Raw genomic sequence first — 19,510 nt, 5'->3', positions numbered from 1 at the left:
AAACTACAGGATATTCTTTTGGAATACGAGTATCTCTTTTCCGATGCACTATTCCGTCTTTACTGCATCTCTCGCGCCCTCACATTGACGAATTAACACAGAAATTGCGTCGCTATGAAATACTATGGGATCTAAGACTTCTCCTGCTAAATCGAGGAACGTTTCTACGGATACGACAGGATATTCTTTTGGAATACGAGTGTCTCTTTTCCGATGCACTATTCCGTCTATACTGCATCTCTCGTGCCCTCATATTGACGAATTAACACAGAAATTGCGTCGCCATAAAATACCATAGGTTCAACGACTTCTCCTTCAAAATCGAGTAACATTTTTATGGAACCGGCAGTATTTTGTTTTGGGATACGTCTGTCTCCTTTCCGATGCACTATTCCTTCATTACTGCATCCCTCGCTCCTTCACATTGACGAATTAACACAGAAATTGCGTCGCTATGAAATAATATGGGTTCTATGACAACTCCTTCTCAATCGAGTAACGTTTGTATGGAAACGACAGGATTTTCTTTTGGGATACTAGTATCTCCTTTCGTATGAACTATCCCTTCTTTACTGCATCCCTCGCTCCCTCGCATTGACGAATTAACGCAGAAATTCTGCAGCTATGAAATTCTATGGGATCTATGATATCTCCTTCTTTTGGGATACGACTATCTCCTTTCCCATGCAGTATTCCTTCTTTTCTGCGTCCCTCGCTAACTCACATTGACGAATTTACGCAGATATCGCGCCCCTATGAAATACTATGGGTTCAATGACGCCTCCTTATAAATCGAGTAACGTTTCTATAGGAACGACTGGATTTTCTTTTGGAATACGAGTATCTCCTTTCCGATGCACTATTCCTTCTTTTCTGCATTCCTCTCTCCCTCACATTGACGCATTAACACAGATATTGCGTCGCTATGAAACTCTGTGGGTTCTGTGATCTCTCCTTCGAAATCGAGTAACGTTTCTATCGAAACGACAGGATTTTCATTTGGGATACATCTCCTTTCCGATGAACTATTCCTTCTTTACTCCATTCTTCGCTCCCTAACATTGACGAATTAACATAGAAATTGCGTCGCTATGAAAAACTATGGGTTCTATGAGTTCTCCTTCTAAATCGAGGAACGTTTCCTCGGAAACAACAGGATATTCTTTTTGAATACGAGTATCCCCTTTCCGATGCACTATTCCTTCTTTATTGCATGCCTCGCTCCCTCACATTGACGGATTAACACAGAAATTGCGTCGTTATGAAATACTATGATATCTATGACTTCTCCTTCTAAATCGAGTAACGTTTTTATGGAAACGACAGTATTTTTTTTGGGATACGACTATCTCCTTTCCGATCCACTATTCCTTCATTACTGCATCCCTCGCTCCTTCACAATGGCGAATTAACACAGAAATTGCGTCGCTATGAAATAATATGGGTTCTATGACATCTCCTTCTAAATCGAATAACGTTCCTATGGAAAAGACAGGATTTTCTTTTGGGATACAAGTAACTCCTTTCCGATGAACTATCCCTCCTTCACTGCATCCCTCGCTCACTCGCATTGACGAATTAACACAGAAATTGCGCGGCTATGAAGTACTATGGGTTCTGTGGCATCTCCTTCTAAATCGAGTAATGTTTCTATTGAAACGACAGGATTTTCTTTTGGGATACGAGTACCTCCTTTCCGATGCACTATTCCTTCTTTACTGCATCCCTCGCTCCCTTACATTGACGGATTAACACAGAAATTGCGTCGCTATGAGGTACTATGGGTTCTATGGCTTCTCCTTCTAAATCGAGTAACGTTTCTATGGATACGACAGGATATTCTTTTGGAATACGAGTATCTCCTTTCCGATGCACTATTCCTTCTTTACTGCATCCCTCGCGCCCTCACATTGACGAATTAAGACAGAAATTGCGTCGCTATGAAATACTATGGGTTCTATGACATCTCCTTCTTTGGGGATACGAGTGTCTCCTTACCGATGCACTATTCCTTCTTTACTGCATCCCTCGCTAATTCACATCGACGAATTAACACAGAAATTGCGCTCCTATGAAGTACTATGGGTTCAATGACTCCTCCTTCCAAATCGAGTAGCGTTTCTATGGAAAAGACTGAATTTTCTTTTGGATTAGGATTATCTCCTTTCCGATGCACTATTCCTTCTTTACTTCATTCCTCGCTCCCTCACATTGACGGATTAACACAGAAATTGCGTCGTTATGAAATACTATTTGATCTATGACTTTTCCTTCTAAATCGAGTTACGTTTCTATGGAAACGGCAGTATTTTCTTTTGGGATACGAGCATCTCGATGCACAATTCCTCCTTTACTGCATCCCTCGCTCCCTCACATTGACGAATTAACACAGAAATTGCGTCGCTATGAAATACTATGTGTTCTATGACTTCTCCATCTGAATCGAGCAACGTTTTTGTGGAAACGACAGGATTTTCCTTTGGGACACGACAATCTCCTTTCCGATGCATTATTCCCTCTTTCCTGCATCCCTCGCTCCCTCAGATTGACCAATTAGCACAGACGTTGCATTGCTATTAAATGCTATGGTTTCCATGACATCTCCTTCCAAATCGAGTAACGGTTCTATGGAAACGACAGAATTTTTTTTTGGGATACGAGTATCACCGTTCCGATGCACTATTCCTTCTTTACTGCATCCCTCGCTCCCTCACATTGACGAATTTACACAGAAATTGCGTCGCTATGATATACTCTCGGTTCTATGACTTCACCTTCTGAATCGAGTAACGTTTCTATGGAAACGACAGGATTTTCCGTTGGGACACCACTATCTCCTTTCCAATGCACTATTCCTACTTTACTGAATCCCTCGCTCCCTCACATTAACGAATTAGAACAGAAATTGGGTCGCTACGAAATACTAAGTTTTCTATGACATCTCCTTCCAAATCGAGTAACGTTTCTATGGAAACGACAGGATTTTCTTTTGGGATACGAGTATTCCTTTCCGATTCACTATTCCTTCTGTACTGCATCCCTCGCTAACTCACATTGACGGATTAATACAGAAATTGCGTCGCTATGAAATACTATGTGTTCTGCGATTTCTCCTTCTAAATTGAGTAACGTTTCTATGGAAACGACAGGATATTCTTTTGGGTTACGACTATCTCCTTTCCAATGCACTATTCCTTCTTTTGTGCATCCCTCGCTAACTCACATTGACGAATTAACGCAGATATTGCGCCCCTATGAAATACTATGGGTTCTATGACTCATACTTGTAAATCGAGTATTGTTTCTATGGGAACGACTGGATTTTCTTTTGGAATACGAGTAACTCCTTTCCGATGCACTATTCCTTCTTTTCTGCATCCCTCTCTACCTTACATTGACGGATTAACACAGAAATTGCGTCGCTATGAAGTACTATGGGTTCTGTTACGTCCCCTTCTTTGGGGATACGTGTATCTCCTTTCCGATGCACTATTCCTTCTTTAATGTATCCCTCGCTCCCTCACATTGACGGATTAAAACAGAACTTGCGTCGCTACGATATATTCCGGTTCTATGACTTCACCTTCTGAATCGAGTAACGTTTCTATGGAAACGACTGGATTTTTCTTTGGGCACGACTAGCTCCTTTCCGATGCACTATTCCTTCTTTACTGAATCCCTCGCTCCCTCATATTGACGAATTAGCACAGAAATTGCGTCGCTATGAAATATTATGGTTTCTATGACATCTCCTTCCAAAACGAGTAACGTTTCTATGGAAACGACATGATTTTCTTTTGGGATACGTGTATCTCCTTTCGTATGAACCATCCCATCTTTACTGCATCCCTCGCTCCCTCGCATTGACGAATTAACACAGAAATTCCGCAGCTATGAAATACAATGGGTTCTATGACATCTCCTTCTTTTGGGATACGACTATCTCCTTTCCCATGCACTATTCCTTCTTTTGTGCATTCCTCGCTAACTCACATTGACGAATTAACGCAGATATTGCGCCCCTATGAAATACTATGGGTTCAATGACTCATACTTGTAAATCGAGTATTGTTTCTATGGGAACGACTGGATTTTCTTTTGGAATACGAGTAACTCCTTTCCGATGCACTATTCCTTCTTTTCTGCATCCCTCTCTACCTCACATTGACGGATTAACACAGAAATTGCGTCGCTATGAAGTACTATGGGTTCTATGGCTTCTCCTTCTAAATCGAGTAACGTTTCTACGGATACGACAGGATATTCTTTTCGAATATGAGTATCTCCTTTCCGATGCACTATTCTATCTTTACTGCATCCCTCGCGCCCTCACATTGACGAATTAACACAGAAATTGCGTTGCTATGAAATACTATGGGTTCTATGACATCTCCTTCTTTGGGGTTACGAGTATCTCCTTTCCGATGCACTATTCCTACTTTACTGCATCTCTCGCTCCCTCACATTGACGGATTAACACAGAAATTGCGTCGTTATGAAATACTATGGTATCTATGATTTCTCCCTCTAAATCGAGTCATGTTTCTGTGGATACGACAGTATTTTCTTTAGGGATACGAGTATCTCGATGCACTATTCCTCCTTTACTGCTTCCTACGCTCCCTCACTATGACGAATTAACACAGAAATTGCGCTCCTATGAAGTAGTATGGGTTCAATGACTCCTCCTTCTAAATCGAGTAACGTTTCTATGGAAACGACAGGATTTTCTTTTGGGTTACGACTATCTCCTTTCCGATGCACTATTCCTTCTTTACTGCATCCCTCGCTCCCTCACATTGACGAATTAACACAGAAATTGCGTCGCTAAGAAATACTAAGGGTTCTATGACATCTCCTTCTAAATCGAGTAACATATCTATGGAAACGACAGGATTTTCTTTTGGGATGCGAGTATCTCCTTTCCGATGCACTATTCTGTCATTACTGCATCCCTCGCTCCCTCACATTGACGAATTAACACAGAAATTGCGTTGCTATGAAAAACTATGGGTTTTATGAGTTCCCCTTCTAAATCGAGTAACGTTTCTATGGAAACGACAGGATTTTCTTTTGGGATACGAGTATCTCCTTTCCGATGCTCTATTTCGTCATTACTGCATCCTCGCTCCCTCACATTGACGGATTAACACAGAAATTGCGTCGCTATGAAGTACTATGGGTTCAATGGCTTCTCCTTCTAAATCGAGTAACATTTCTACGGATACGACAGGATACGAGGTGTGGCTAGAAAAAAAACGGACTAGTACTGGTGAAATAATAAAACGAATGCAATAAGGCTGAAAGTCCCGTGGCCTGTCACGTGACTCTCGCTCCGCCTACTGCTCGAGTTTCATCTGCCTCCTGCAGTCAGTCTGCCCGTGGCGTCTGTTGTAAGTAGTTTACGTTTTGTCTGTGCGTCGGAAAATGTTGAGTGTACAGAAAGAACAGCGTGTTAACATCATATTTTGTTTCAAACTAGGAAAATCTGCAAGTGAAACGTTTGTAATGTTACAACAAGTGTACGGCGATGATTGTTTATCGCGAACGCAAGTGTTTGAGTGGTGGTGGTGGTTGTTGGTATGTTTAAGGGGGACTAAACAGCGAAGGTCATCAGTCCCCCATTCCAAAATCAGGCGAGCCGAAAATCTACGAAGCAGATAAAAACCAAAGGGGGAGGAGACGTCCCCCCAGGCGCTAAAAGCACACAAATTCAGCAACAAACACTACAGACAGGAACAGGACAGAGGAACACCAGACAGAAAGAAACAGAAGAAAGGAAGATGGCCGGAGACTGGTTGACTGACCACGAGATCAAAAATGGGAAAGAGTCAACCATCTCACGGCACACCAGAACAGCAACAGACACACGGACAATAGACACAGAAAGGGAAAGGCGCAGGACCTCCCTAAATCGAACCATAAAACGGACTACCACGGATAAAATTTAAAACGGTATCAGCCATGGAGGCATCGTCGGATAAAACCAAAGCCTAAGTGCCCGGGAGATTAAAAGATTGCCGGAGTGTGCGCAGTCGAGGACACTCCAGCAAAATGTGGCCGACCGTCAGCCGGGACCCACACTGACACAAGGGGGATCCTCCTGACGTAACAGATGGCCGTGCGTCAGGTAGGTATGGCCGATGCGCAGCCGACACAGGACTACCGAGTCCCTGCGAGAAGCCCACAGGGAGGAACGCCACACAGCGGTCGTCTCCTTGACAGCCCGCAGTTTATTCGGGGCTGTCATGCCACGCCACTCAGCAGCCCACATCCCAATCAGCTTACGGCGCAACACCATCTGCTGGTCGTGAGCCGTAAGGCCGACCTCCAAAGCCGGGGCGTCGATCGCCCCTTTGGCCAGCCTGTCTACACGTTCGTTCCCTGGGATGCCAACATGACCGGGCGTCCAAACCAAGACCACCGAACGACCAGAACAGGCAATGGTGGAAACAGTCTCCTGAATGGAGGGCACCAGAGGAGAGGAGGGATAGCAGCGGTCGATGGCCTGAAGGCTGCTCAGGGAGTCACTGCAGATCACGGACCTGCCTGAGCAGAAACGCATATGCTCAAGAGCGCGCAATATGGCCACCAGCTCTGCAGTAAAAACACTGCAGCCAGCCGGCAAGGAGCGCTGCTCAACATGAGCAGCATGAGCAAAAGAATAGGCAGTGCGACCATCAACCAGGGAACCATCAGTGTAGACAGTCTCACAGTCCGACAATGAGGCGAGGAGAGCAAGAAAACGGCGACGGAGGGCCACAGGCGGAACCGAGTCCTTGGGTCCCTGTGCCAAGTCCAGACGGACGGACGGCCGGGACAAACACCAGGGAGGCGTAGGTGTACAGACCCGGAAGGGAGGCGGAAAAGGGAATGAACCCAGTTCCGACAGCAGGGACTGAACACGGACAGCGACGGAAAGCCCAGACCTAGGTCGCCGTTCGGGCAGCTGGAGGACCATGGCAGGGAAAAGCAGGCGACGATTGGGATGGCCTGATGAGCAATGCACGTGGACAGCATAGTCGGCGAGCAGTCGATGGCGGCGAATCCGCAGCGGGGGAACCCCGGCCTCCACCAGTAGACTATCCACGGGGCTCGTACGAAAAGCGCCAGTTGCAAGCCGGACCCCACAGTGGTGTATGGGGTCTAACAACTTCAACACTGAGGGTGATGCAGACCCATAGGCCAGGCTCCCATAATCAAGCCGAGACTGCACAAGGGCTCTGTACAATCGCAGCAGCGTGCAGCGATCCGCACCCCAAGACGTGTGGCTAAGGCAGCGGAGGGCGTTGAGGTGCCGCCAGCATTTTTGCTTCAGCTGAGTAATATGAGGAACCCATGTGAGCCGGGCATCAAACACGAGTCCCAAGAAGCGGCAAGTGTCCACCACTTCAAGCAGGTGGCCGTCGAGGTAAAGTTCAGGATGAGGGTGGACCGTCCGACGCCTGCAGAAGTGCATAACTCGAGTCTTGGCAGCAGAGAACTGAAAACCGTGAGTCAGAGCCCATGATGCTGCCTTCCGAACGGCTACCTGCAACCTGCGTTCTGCGACTCCCGTAGTCGTGGAGCTAAATGAGATGCAGAAGTCGTCGGCATACAAAGAAGGAGACACCGACGACCCCACGGCTGCAGCCAGACCATTAATGGCCACTAGAAATAAGGACACACTCAACACCGAGCCCTGTGGGACCCCATTTTCCTGTGTATAAGAAGAACTAGAGGCGGCACCGACTTGCACCCGGAAAGAGCGGTGCAATAGAAAGGTTTGAAGAAAAGCCGGGAGCCGACCACGAAGACCCCACCCATACAACGTGGCGAGGATGTGATGCCTCCATGTGGTGTCATACGCCTTCCGCAGATCGAAATATACAGCAACGAGATGCTGACGTCGGGCAAAAGCCGTACGGACAGCAGATTCCAGCAGCACCAAATTGTCCACTGCAGACCGGCCCCGACGGAAGCCACCCTGGGATGGAGCGAGGAGACCGCGCGACTCAAGGACCCAACACAAACGCCGCCCCACCATACGTTCGAGCAATTTGCACAAAACGTTGGTGAGGGTAATGGAACGATAGCTGTCCACCGCCAGTGGGTCCGCACCGGGCTTCACGATGGGGACAATAAGACCCTCTCGCCATTGCGACGGGAACACGCCCTCGCTCCAAATGCGGTTAAAGATGGTGAGGATGTGTCTCTGGCAGTCCTTGGAGAGATGCTTCAGCATCTGCGCGTGGATGCAGTCCGGTCCTGGTGCTGTATCAGGGCAATCGGCGAGGGCAGCGAGGAGTTCCCTCTCGCTGAAAGGAGCATTGTATGTTTCATAATGACGCGTGTGGAATGAGAACGGCGTCCGCTCGGCTCGCTCCTTTAGAGAGCGAAAGGCGGGGGGATAGGATGCAGTCGCAGAGCTCTGCGCAAAGTGCGCGGCTAGCCGTTCAGCAATGGCGGCAGCGTCCGTGCAGACAGCGCCGTCCAAGGAGAGCCCAGGGACACCCACAGGGGTCTGGGAGCCATAAATCCGCCGGATCCGGGACCACACGTGCGTGGACGAGACACGGGAGCCCAGGGAGGAGACGTACCTCTCCCAGCACTCCTGCTTACGCCGTGCAATAAGACGACGGGCGAAGGCACGGAGCCTCTTAAAGGCGATGAGGGTCTCCAGAGACGGGTGCCGCCTATGACGCTGGAGAGCCCGCCTACGGTCGCGAATAGCCTCAGCAATCTCCGGCGACCACCAGGGGACAGCCTTCCGCCGAGGGAGGCCAGAGGAACGGGGGATGGTAGCCTCGGCCGCTGAAATGATGGACGTGGTTAAAACACGGACCACCTCGTCAATGTCACCCTGTGGGGGAGACGCAGTGGTTACAGCAGAAGTAAAAGCTGGCCAGTCAGCCCTGTGGAAAGCCCAGCGGGGCAAGCGCCCAGAAGAATGACACTGTGGCAGTGACAAATAGATGGGAAAATGGTCACTACCACACAGGTCAGGATGCACCCTCCAATGGAGGGATGGGACAAGTCCAGGGCTGCAAATAGAGAGATCGATGGCCGAGAACGAGCCATGGGCCACACTGAAATGCGTGGGAGCACCGGTGTTTAAGAGGCTAAGGTCGAGCTGAGCCAACACATGCTCCACGGCCCGACCACGATCACCGGAGACAGTCCCACCCCATAGAGGGTTGTGGGCATTGAAATCGCCCAGCAGCAAAAAAGGTGGCGGCAGTTGTGCTATCAGAGCAGCCAGGACATGCTGTGCGACAGTACCATCAGGTGGAAGGTAAATACTGCAGACGGTAATGGCCTGGGGCGTCCACACCCGAACAGCGACAGCCTCTAAAGCTGTTTGTAGAGGCACAAACTCGCTGTGAAGAGAGTTCAGGACATATATGCAGACGCCACCAGACACCCTTGCATAAGCTGCCCGGTTCTTAAAATAACCCCGATAGCCACGGAGGGCGGGGGGTTCGCATTGCTGGAAACCAAGTTTCCTGCAGAGCAATGCAAAGGAAAGGATGACGGCTGATAAGGTGGCGGAGCTCAGCTAGATGGTGGAAGAAACCGCCGCAGTTCCACTGGAGGATGGTATTAGCCATGGATGGGAAAGGCGTGAAGGGACTGGGGAGGCAGATTACGCCTCCGGGGCCCCTGCTGCTACTGAGTCACCACCTGGACAACAGCCATCTACTGCATCTGAGGGACTGGCGAGATCCATGTCCTCAGCGGACGCCAGAATCTCCACCTCATCCTCAGACGCAGAGCTTGTAGGAAGCGGTGGAATGGGTGCCACCGCAATGTCGGTAGCCTTGGGGAGTTTCTTCTTCTTCTGCTTCTCGCGCTGTGCCTTTGGTGGCGCAGGCTGGGAGGGCGCAACTGGGTCGGTCTCAGGGACAGACGACGACCGTGTGTCCCTACAACCAGGGACCGGCGGTTGTTTAAGCCACTTGCAGCTGTCGGCCTTTGTACCGGACGGAACTTGGGAAGGGAGGTCCCCAAGGGACCCCTTCCTTACGAGAGTAGCCGAAGAAGTCTTACGCTTCTCCGGCTGGGAAGGGGGGGACTGATGTCCCCGATGGTTGGGGGGGTGTTGCTCCTGAAGTAGATGGAGCAGGAGCAACAGGAGGTTTAGTGCCCCCCACCATCAAGGGGGCAGATGTGGGACTTCGACTCTGAGAGCTGACTGGAGTGGATGGAAGTGGAGAAGGAGTGACAGTGGCGGCATAAGACACTGTCATGCGCACTGGATGAAGCCGATCATATTTCCGCTTCGCCTCAGTGTACGTCAGGCGGTCGAGAGTCTTTATTTCCATCATCTTCCGCTCCTTCTGCAGAATCGGACAGTCTGGCGAGCAAGGCGGATCGTGCACACCACAGTTCACACAGATTGGAGGCGGCGCACAGGGATGATCTGGATGGGAAGGTCGACCGCAATCGCGACAGACGAGGTCGGACGCACAGCGTGATGACATGTGGCCGAACTTCCAACACTTGAAGCACCGCATCGGGGGAGGGATATACGGCTTGACATCACAACGGTACACCATCACCTTGACCTTCTCAGGTAACGTGTCACCCTCGAAGGCCAAGATGAAGGCACCGGTGGCAACATGACGATCCCTTGGACCCCGGTGGACGCGCCGGACGAAATGGACACCTCGGCGCTCCAAGTTGGCGCGCAGCTCATCGTCGGACTGTAAGAGGAGATCCCTGTGAAAGATAATGCCCTTGACCATGTTCAGACTCTTATGGGGCGTGATAGTGACAGAGACATCCCCCAGCTTAGTACAAGCGAGCAAGGCCCGCGACTGGGCGGAGGATGCCGTTTTTATCAACACCGATCCGGACCGCATCTTGGACAAGCCCTCCACCTCCCCAAACTTGTCCTCTAAATGCTCTACAAAGAACTTAGGCTTCACGGACATAAAAGATTCCCCGTCAGCTCTGGTACAGACGAGATACCGGGGCGAGTATCTTTCGCTCTCAGTCATAGCCCTTCGTTCCTCCCATGGTGTGGCCAGGGAGGGGAACGATTTGGGGTCATACACATTGGCCTTGAAGTGAGCCTTGGAACGCTTAGAGACTGCTGACGGCTGGCCGCCAGCGAGAGATGATGTACCACGCTTCATTGCGGGTCATCCGCCCTGATGCCACCTACTCCGACCAAGGGCCCTCCCCACGGGCGCCACCCAGCCACAGCAAAGGCCACCTGGCAGGATGGCCATTGCCGGGAGTCCCGATGCCCCAGGGCGATGGGCATCTACTCCTTGGCATACGTGGGGAGTTAACGGCGCAGGCATCAGTAGAGCGATGCCTGTGTTGTCAGGGGGCTACAACCAAGAGGGTACATAGCGGCCCCACCACAACGGACTGGCTACCGTGCTGGATCTTAGGTGCAAAAATGGCCAAGGTCGTCGTCGCAGTTAAAAGAAACACTGCAGAGTGCAGCGTGGTAATCGCCCAAGAGGTCGAAAACGAGCGGGACACCATTGCAACGACGAGAAAGACGGCTAAAGGTCTAATTGCACGAAGGATACAGTGCACCATGTAAGGCGCCCTTCCCCAATTGGCTCGCTCTTCGGAATAATTTAGATAGATGGAGGTCAAACCCGAGAGGGGACCATCACATAAGGCCGAAACATTTGAGACTCCTTTTAGTCGCCTCTTACGACAGGCAGGAATACCGCGGGCCTATTCTTACTCCCGAACCCGCAGGGGGAGTTTGAGTGGTTTAAACGATTTAAAGATGCCCGCGAAGACACCAGTGATGACACTCGCACTGGCAGACCATTGTCAGCCAAAACTGATGCAAACATTGAAAAAATCGGTAAACTTGTTCGACAAGATCGCCGTTTAACAATCAGATCAGTGTGTGAGTTAACAGGAGTTGACAAGGAAAGTGTTAGGCAGATTCTTCATGAAAGTTTCAACATGAACAAAGTATGTTCAAAAATGGTTCCAAAGTGTCTCGCAATTGAACAGAAGGAACGCCGAAGAATGATTTGTTCTGACGTCCTGGAAAACATTGAAAGTGATCCCACCTTCTTACAAAATGTTATTACTTGCGATGAATCGTGGTTTTTTACTTACGATCCCGAAACTAAACGCCAATCGATGCATTGGAAAACTCCTGGTTCTCCACGACAAAAAAAAGCACGAATGTCAAAATCGAAATTCATGGCAATGATGATTGTTTTTTTTGACATCAAAGGTATTGTGCACATTGATTGGGTACCAGAGGGACAAACATTGAATCAGCATTACTACATTAGCGTCCTGGCTACCCTACGTGAGCGAGTACGGAGAAAACGGAACGATTTGTGGAAAAAAAAGTCATGGATCCTTCACCAAGACAATGCCCCAGCTCACAGTGCGTTGTCAGTGAAGACGTTTTTGGCAAAACACAGCATTCCCATCTTAGATCATCCACCCTACTCACCTGATTTGGCCCCCTGTGACTTTTTTCTTTTCCCTAAAGTCAAGTCAGCTTTGAAAGGAACTGGATTTGAGACTTGAAGCAGTAAAAGAAAAAGCGACGGAAGTAATGTATGGACTTACCGAAAATGATCTGCAGCATTGCTATGAGCATTGGAAAATTCGTATGGAGCGGTGTAGAGACCGAGGAGGAGAGTACATTAAAGAAGATAACATGAAATTGTAAATAATTGTAAATAAATGTTTTTTCCAGGATCAGTCCGGTTTTTTTCTAGCCGCAACTCGTATTCTTTTGGAATACGAGTATCTCCTTTCCGATGCACTATTCCGTCCTCACTGCATCCCTCGCGCCCTCACATTCACGAATTTAACACAGAAACTGCGTCGCTATGAAATAGTATGGGTTCTATGACATCTCCTTCTTTGGCGCTACGAGTATCTCCTTTCCGATGCACTATTCCGTCTTTACTGCATCTCTCGCTCCCTCACATTGACGAATTAACACAGAAATTGCATTGGTATGAAATACGATGGTTTCCATGACATCTCCTTCTTTTGGATTACGACTATTTCCTTTCCGATGCACTATTCCTTCTTTTCTGCATCCTTCGCTCCCTCCCACCTACGAATTAACACAGAAATTGCGTCGCTATGAAATACAATGGGATCCATGGCTTCTCCTTCTAAATCGAGTAACGCTTCTACGGAAACGACAGGATATTCTTTTGGAATACGAGTATCTCTTTTCCGATGCACAATTCCGCCTTTACTGCATCTCTCGCGCCCTCACATTGACGAATTAACACAGAAATTGCGTCGCTATGAAATACTATGGGTTCTAAGACTTCTCCTGCTAAATCGAGTAACGTTTCTACGGATACGACAGGATATTCTTTTGGAATACGAGTGTCTCTTTTCCGATGCACTATTCCGGCTATACTGCATCTCTCGCGCCCTCACATTGACGAATTAACACAGAAATTGCGTCGCTATGAAATACTATGGGTTCTATGGCTTCTCCATCTAAATCGAGTAACGTTTCTACGGAAACGACAGGATATTCTTTTGGAATACGAGCATCTACTTTCGTATAATCTATCCCTTCTTTACTGCATCCCTCACTCCCTCGCATTGACAAATTAACACAGAAATTCCGCAGCTATGAAATGCTATGGGTTCTATGACATCTCCTTCTTTTGGGTTACGACTATCTCCTTTCCCATGTACTACTCCTTCTTTTCTGCATCCCTCGCTCTCTCACATTGACGAATTAACACAGAGATTGCGTCGCTATGAAATACTTTGGGTTCTATGACTTCTCCTTCTAAATCGAGTAACGTTTCTATCTAGACGACAGGATATTCTTTTGGGATAGGAGTAACCCCTTTCCGATGCACTATTCCTTCTTTACTGCATCCCTCGCTCCATCACATTGACGATTTAACACAGAGATTGCGTCGCTATGAAATACTTTGGGTTCTATGACTTCTCCTTCTAAATCGAGTAACGTTTCTATGGAGACGACAGGATTTTCTTTTGGGATACGAGTATCCCCTTTCCGATGCACTATTCCTTCTTTACTGCATCCTCGCTCCCTCACATTGACGAATTAACACAGAAATTGCGTCGCTATGAAGTACTATGGGTTCTATGGCTTCTCCTTCTAAATCGAGTAACGTTTCTACGGACACGACAAGATATTCTTTTGGAATACGTGTATCTCCTTTCCGATGCACTATTCCGTCTTTACTGCATCCCTCTCGCCCTCACATTCACGAATTAAAACAGAAAGTTCGTCGCGATGATATACTATGGGTTCTATGCCTCCACCTTCTGAATCGAGTAACGTTTCTATGGAAACGACAGGATTTTCTTTTCGGATACGAGTAACTCCTTTCCGATGAACTATCCCTTCTTCACTGCATCCCTCGCTCACACGCATTGACGAATTAACACAGAAATCGCGCGGCTATGAAATACTATGGGTTCTAGGACATCTATTTCTAAATCGAGTAATGTTTCTATGTAAGGGACAGGATTTTCTTTTGGGATACGAGTATCCCCTTTCCGATGCACTATTCCTTCATTACTGCATCCCTCGCTCCCTCACATTGACGGATTAACACAGAAATTGCGGTGTTATGAAATACTATGGGTTCTATGACTTCTCCTTCTATATCGAGTAACGTTTCTATGGAAATGACAGGATTTTCTTTTGGGATACGACTATCTCATTTAAGATGCACTATTCTGTCTTTACTGCATCCCCCGCTCCCTCACCTTGACGAATTAACACTGAAATTGCGTCGCTATGAAATACTATGGGTTCTATGACATACCCTTCTTTGGGAATACGAGTATCTCCTTTCCGATGCACTATTCCTTCTTTACTGTATCCCTCGCTCTCTAACATTGACGGATTAACACAGAAATTGCGTCGCTACGAGATACTCTGGGTTCTATGACTCCACCTTCTGAATCGAGTAACTTTTCTATGGAAACGACTGGATTTTCCTTTGGGATACGACTATCTCCTTTCCGATGCACTATTCCTTCTTTACTGATTCCCTCGCTCCCTCATATTGTCGAATTAGCACAGAAATTGCGTCGCTATGAAATACTATGGTTTCTATGACATCTCCTTCCAAATCGAGTAACGTTTCTACGGAAACGACAGGATTTTCTTTTGGGATACGAGTATCTCCATTCCGAATCACTATTCCTTCTTTACTGCATATCTCGCTCCCCCACATTGACGAATTAACACAGAAATAGCGTCGCCAAAATATACTATAGGTTCAATGACTTCTCCTTCAAAATCGAGTAACATTTTTATGGAACCTGCAGTATTTTGTTTTGAGATACGTCTGTCTCCTTCCCGATGCACTATTCCTTCATTACTGCATCCCTCGCGCCTTTACATTGACGAATTAACACAGAAATTGCGTCGCTATGAAATAATATGGGTTCTATGACAACTCCTTCTAATTCGAGTAACGTTTGTATGGAAACGACAGGATTTTCTTTTGGGATACTAGTATCTCGTTTCGTATGAACTATCCCTTCTTTACTGCATCCCTCGCTCCCTCGCATTGACGAATTAACACAGAAATTCCGCAGCTATGAAATACTATGGGTTCTATGATATCTCCTTCTTTTGGGATACGACTATCTCCTTTCCCATGCACTATTCCTTCTTTTCTGCATCCCTCGCTAACTCACATTGACGAATTTACGCAGATATTGCGCCCCTATGAAATACTATGGGTTCAATGACTCCTCCTTCAAAATCGAGTAACGTTTTTATGGGAACGACTGGATTTTCTTTTGGAATACGAGTATCTCCTTTCCGATGCACTATTCCTTCTTTTCTGCATTCCTCTCTCCCTCACATTGACGGATTAACACAGAAATTGCGTCGCTATGAAATACTATGTGTTCTATGACCTCTCCTTCTGAATCGAGTAACGTTTCTATGGAAACGACTGGATTTTCTCTTGGAATACGAGTATCTCCTTTCCGATGCACTATTCCTTCTTTACTGCATCCCTCGCTTCCTCACATTGACGAATTTACACAAAAATTGCGTCGCTATGAAATTCTCTGTGTTCTATGACTTCACCTTCTGCATCAGGTAACGATTCTATGGAAACGACAGGATTTTCTTTTGGGATACGAGTATCTCCTTTCCGATGCACCATTCGTTCTTTACTGCATCCCTCGCTCCCCCACATTGACGAATTAACACAGAAATTGAGTCGGTATGAAATACAATGTGTCCTATGTCATCTCCTTCTTTTGGGATACGACTATCTGCTTTCCGATGCACTATTCCTTCTTTTCTGCATCCCTCGCTAACTCACATTGACGAATTAACACAGAAATTGCGCCTCCGTGAAATACTATGGGTTCATGACTCCACCTTCTAAATCGAGTAACGTTTCTATGGAAACGCCAGGATTTTCTTTTGGGTTACGACTATCTCCTATCCGATGCACTATTCCTTCTTTACCGCATCCCTCGCTCCCTCACATTGACAAATTAACACAGAAATTGCGTCGCTATGAAATACTATGGGTTCTATGACATCCCCTTCTTTGGGGATACGAGTATCTCCTTTCCGATGCACTATTCCTTCTTTACTGTATCCCTCGCTCCCTCACATTGACGGATTAACACAGAAATTGCGTCGCTACGAAATTCTCTGGGTTCGATGACTTCACCTTCCGAAACGAGTAACGTTCCTATGAAAACTACAGGATTTTCCTTTGGGACACGACTATCTCCTATCCGATGCACTATTCCTTCTTTACTGAATCCCTCACTCCCCCATATTGACGAATTAGCACAGAAATTGCGTCGCTATGAAATACTATGGTTTCTAAGACATCTCCTTCCAAATCGAGTAACGTTTCTATGGAAAAGACAGGATTTTATATTGGGATACGAGTATCTCCTTTCAGATGTACTATTCCTTCTTTTCTTCATCCCTCGCTCCCCCATATTGACTGATTAACACAGAAATTGCGTCGCTATAAAGTACTTTGTGTTCTGTGACTTCTCCTTCGAAATCGGGTAACGTTTCTATGGAAACGACAGGATCTTCTTTTGGGATACAACTCCTTTCCGATGAACTATACCTTCTTTACTGCATCCGTCGCTCCCTCACATTGACGAATTAACACAGAAATTGCGTCGCCATGAAATACTATGGGTTCTATGACTTCTCCTTCTAAATCGAATAACGTTTCTACGGAAACGACGGGTTTTCCTTTTGGGATACGAGTATCTCCTTTCCGATGCACTATTCCTTCCTTACTGCATCCCTCGCTCCCCCACATTGGCGAATTAACACAGATATAGCGTTGCTATGAAATAATATGGGTTCTACGACATCTCCTTCTAAATAGAGTAACGTTTGTATGGAAACGACAGGATTTGCCTTTGGGACACGACTATCGTCTTTCCGAAGCACTATTCCTTCTTTTCTGCATCCCTCGCTAACTCACATTGACGATTTAACGCAGATATTGCACCCCTATGAAATACTGTGGGTTCAATGAATGCTCCTTCTAAATCGAGTAACGTTTCTATGGGAACGACTGGATCTTCTTTTGGAATACGAGTATCTCCCTTCCGATGCACTATTCCTTCTTTTCTGCATCACTCGCACCCTCACATTGACGGATTAACACAGAAATTGCGTCGCTATAAAATACTGTGGGTTCTATGACATCTCCTTCTTTTAGGATACGAATATCTACTTTCCGATGCACTATTCCTTCTTTACTGCATCCCTCGCTCCATCACATTGACGAATTAACACAGAAACTGCGTCGCTATGAAATGCTATGGGATCTATGGCTCCTCTTTCTAAATCGAGTAACGTTTCTACGGAAACGACAGGATATTCTTTTGGAATACGAGTATCTCCTTTCCGATGCGCCATTCCGTCTTTACTGCATCCCTCGCGCCCTCACATTGACGAATTAACACAGAAATTGCGTCGCTATGAAATACTATAGGTCCTATGACATCTCCTTCCTTGGGGATACGAGTATCTCCTTTTCGATGCACTATTCCTTCTTTAGTGCATCCCTCGCTCCCTCACACTGACTGATTAACACAGAAATTCCGTCGCTACGAAATAGTCTGGGTTCTATGACTTCACCTTCTGAATCGAGTAACGCTTCTATGGAAACGACAGGATTTTCCCTTTTCACACGACTATCTCCTTTCCGATGCACTATTCCTTCTTTACTGAATCCCTCGCTCCCTCGCATTGACGGATTAACACAGAAATTGCGTCGCTATGAAATAGTATGGGTTCTGTGACTTCCCTTCTAAATCGAATAACGTTTCTATGGAAACGACAGGATTTTCTTTTGGGATACAGCTCCTTTCCGATGCACCATTCCTTCTTTACTGCATCCATCGCTCCCTCACATTGACGAATTAAAACAGAAATTGCATTGCTATAAACAACAATGGGTTCAATGAGTTCTCATTCTAAATCGAGTCACCCTTCTACGGAAACAACAGGATATTCTTTTGGAATACGAGTATATCCTTTCCGATGCACTATTCCTTCTTTACTTCATCCCTCGCTCCCTCACATTTACGGATTAACACAGAAATTGCGTCGCTGTGAAATACTATGGGGTCTGTGACGTCTCCTTCTACATCGAGTAACGTTTCTATGGCTACGACAGGATTTTCATTTGGGATACGAGTATCTCCTAACCGATGCACTATTCTTTCTTTTCTGCATTCCGCGCTCCCTCACATTGACGGATTAAAACAGAAATTGCGTCGCTATGAAATACTATAGGTTCTATGACTTCTCCTTCTAAATAGAGTAACGTTTTTATGGAAACGAAACTAATTTGTTTTGGGATACGACTATCTCCTTTGCGATGCACTATTCTTTCATTACTGCATCCGTCGCTCCTTCACATTGACGAATTAACACAGAAATTGCATCGCTATGAAATAATATGGGTTCTATGACATCTCCTTCTAAATCGAGTATCGCTTCTATGGAAACGACAGGATTTTCTTTTGGGATACAACTATCTCCATTCAGATGCACTATTCCTTATTTACTACATCCCTCACTCCCTCACATTGACGAATTAACACGGATATTGCGTCGCTATGAAATACTATGGATTCTATGACTTTTCCTTCTAAATCGGGTAACGTTTCTATGGAAACGACAGGATTTTCTTTTGGGATACGACTTTCTCCTTTCCGATGCACTATTACTTCTTTACTGCATCCCTCTCTCCCTCACATTGACGAATTAACACAGAAATCACGGCGCTATGAATACTATGGGTTCTATGACATCTCCTTCTAAATCGGGTAATGTTTCTATGGAAACAACAATTATTTTCTTTTGGGATACGAGTATCTCATTTCCGATGCACTATTCTTTCTTTACTGCATCCCTCACTCAGTGACATTGAGCAATTAACACAGAAATTGCGGTGCTATGAAATACTATGGGTTTTATGACCTTCGAAATCGAGTAACGTTCCTGTGGAAATGACAGGATTTTCCTTTTGAATACGAGTATCTC

The sequence above is a fragment of the Schistocerca piceifrons genome, unplaced genomic scaffold (genome assembly GCF_021461385.2).
Source record: "Schistocerca piceifrons isolate TAMUIC-IGC-003096 unplaced genomic scaffold, iqSchPice1.1 HiC_scaffold_1871, whole genome shotgun sequence".
In the NCBI taxonomy this organism is placed as follows: Eukaryota; Metazoa; Arthropoda; class Insecta; order Orthoptera; family Acrididae; genus Schistocerca; species Schistocerca piceifrons.
The sequence above is the reverse complement of the archived record's forward strand: the minus strand, read 5'-3'. Positions refer to the sequence as shown.